We start from the raw sequence: 2,500 nt of genomic DNA on the forward strand, positions 1-2,500 counted from the left end.
ATTTTCGGCTTTCGCCTTGAACTTAGGACCGACTAACTCGTGATCAACCACTGTTCACACGAAACCCTTCTCCACTTCAGTCCTCCAAGGTCTCATTCGATTATTTGCTACTACCACCAAGATCTGTACCAATAGCGGCTCCATGCAGGCTTACGCCAAACACTTCTAAGCACACTATTGTACCCTCCTACTCACTAAAGTTTCAAAATTTATAAATCAATCGAAATTGTTTTATAAATCATCTACTTTAGCGGTAATGTATAGGTATACAACTTAAGCGCCATCCATTTTAAGGGCTAGTTGCTTCGGCAGGTGAGTTGTTACACACTCCTTAGCGGATTACGACTTCCATGTCCACCGTCCTGCTGTTTTAAGCAACCAACGCCTTTCATGGTATCTGCATGAGTTGTTAATTTAGGCACCGTAACATTACGTTTGGTTCATCCCACAGCGCCAGTTCTGCTTACCAAAAGTGGCCCACTGGGCACATTATATCATAACCTCAACCTTCATATCAAGAAAGGTGAGGTTCTTACCCATTTAAAGTTTGAGAATAGGTTAAAATCGTTTCGACCCTAAGGCCTCTAATCATTCGCTTTACCAGATAAGATTATTTTATATAATTTTTAAATGCACCAGCTATCCTGAGGGAAACTTCGGAGGGAACCAGCTACTAGATGGTTCGATTGGTCTTTCGCCCCTATACTCAATTCTGACAATCGATTTGCACGTCAGAACTGTTTCGGTCTTCCATCAGGGTTTCCCCTGACTTCAACCTGATCAAGTATAGTTCACCATCTTTCGGGTCACAGCATATATGCTCAAGGTACGCTCCAGTTAGAGGTATAAATAATAATAAATTATCATTATACATAACTATATGGAACGCCCCGGGATTGAATTAATTGACTATTTATTAAAAAATAGACTAAAAATTAATCCCATTATATTTAAGTTAAGTTAATTATGCCATTAAGTTTAATATAACTCAATGACTTGCACATATGTTAGACTCCTTGGTCCGTGTTTCAAGACGGGTCCCGAAGGTATCCTGAATCTTTCGCATTGTTAATCATATAAATGCATACAAATAAATATTAATATCATAGATATTAAATTTTTTGTAAAATTCAAAAAATGAATTTTAGCATTATATAATAAAATCTATCAACACTTTATCAAATCATTAGTATTTATTTTATGTTAATATGCTTAAAAAGCAAATTAATTTAAATAAACTTAATATCACCAATGATCTTTTGATAAATACTTTATTATGTTAATAGATTACAATGTCCTTATATGAAAAAAATGCACATTATTTTTTTAATTATTTAATGATGAATTTTTCATAATGGATATTCAGGTTCATCGGGCTTAACCTCTAAGCAGTTTCACGTACTATTTAACTCTCTATTCAGAGTTCTTTTCAACTTTCCCTCACGGTACTTGTTTACTATCGGTCTCATGGTTATATTTAGTTTTAGATGGAGTTTACCACCCACTTAGTGCTGCACTATCAAGCAACACGACTCTTTGGAAATATCTTTCTAGTAATCATTAACGTTATACGGGCCTGGCACCCTCTATGGGTAAATGGCCTCATTTAAGAAGGACTTAAATCGTTAATTTCTCATACTAGATATTAAGATATTCCATACACTGCATCTCACATTTGACATATAGACAAAGTGACTTAGTGCTGAACTATTTTCTTTTCGCTCGCCGCTACTAAGAAAATCCTTGTTAGTTTCTTTTCCTCCCCTCATTAATATGCTTAAATTCAGGGGGTAATCCCATATGAGTTGAGGTTGTTTTAATATTCTTTTTTTATCTTCTCACAATTTAATAAAAAAATTATATCATCTTTTCATCTCTATTTTTCTTTTCTCCTTTTATATATTGTAAATATATAAAAATAATAATAATGTAAAATGAGGCAATCCTAGAATAAAAAATTTAATTTTTATGCTAGACATTCCTCCTTTTAATTACATATATAAATTATTATTTTATATATATATATAAATAATATGAAAATTTTTTGTAAAGAATACTTAGATTCAATATTTTCATCATTTCATTTTATTTGAGAGGATTTTTTTTTTAAAGAATATATAATAAATAAAATTCATTATATATCTTTATTTTTTTTGCTATTAATATTATGAATTATTTAAAATCCAATAATATACACATTTGCTTAAATTCAATTATTTTTATAAAAGAATAAGCAACTTATTTAGCATAGTCTTACAACCCTCAACCATATGTAGTCCAAGCAGTACTTTAAAATTGAATTTAATGTACATAACAGCATGGACTGCGATATGCGTTCAAAATGTCGATGTTCATGTGTCCTGCAGTTCACACGATGACGCACAGTTTGCTGCGTTCTTCATCGACCCATGAGCCAAGTGATCCACCGCTTAGAGTATTTTTTTATTTATTTTTATTTATAACAAATGTCAATTTTTTTTTGCATATATTAATTGAAAGA

General features: G+C 31.8%; 1 non-coding gene and 1 pseudogene across 1 annotated transcript in view; both read right to left on the minus strand.

The window, feature by feature from the left end:
- The window catches only part of LOC129251829 (large subunit ribosomal RNA), a 3,984-nt gene extending 2,170 nt beyond the window's left edge, over nucleotides 1-1,814 (minus strand). The window contains exon 1 of the ribosomal RNA XR_008583131.1: nucleotides 1-1,814. This exon is cut by the window's left edge and continues 2,170 nt beyond it. This is a non-coding gene — a ribosomal RNA (large subunit ribosomal RNA).
- A 442-nt stretch (nucleotides 1,815-2,256) lies between these two features.
- Nucleotides 2,257-2,437, minus strand: LOC129251837 (5.8S ribosomal RNA; annotated as a pseudogene).
- Between the last annotated feature and the right edge of the window lie 63 nt (nucleotides 2,438-2,500).

The sequence above is a fragment of the Anastrepha obliqua genome, unplaced genomic scaffold (assembly GCF_027943255.1).
Source record: "Anastrepha obliqua isolate idAnaObli1 unplaced genomic scaffold, idAnaObli1_1.0 ptg000079l, whole genome shotgun sequence".
Taxonomy (NCBI): domain Eukaryota; kingdom Metazoa; phylum Arthropoda; class Insecta; order Diptera; family Tephritidae; genus Anastrepha; species Anastrepha obliqua.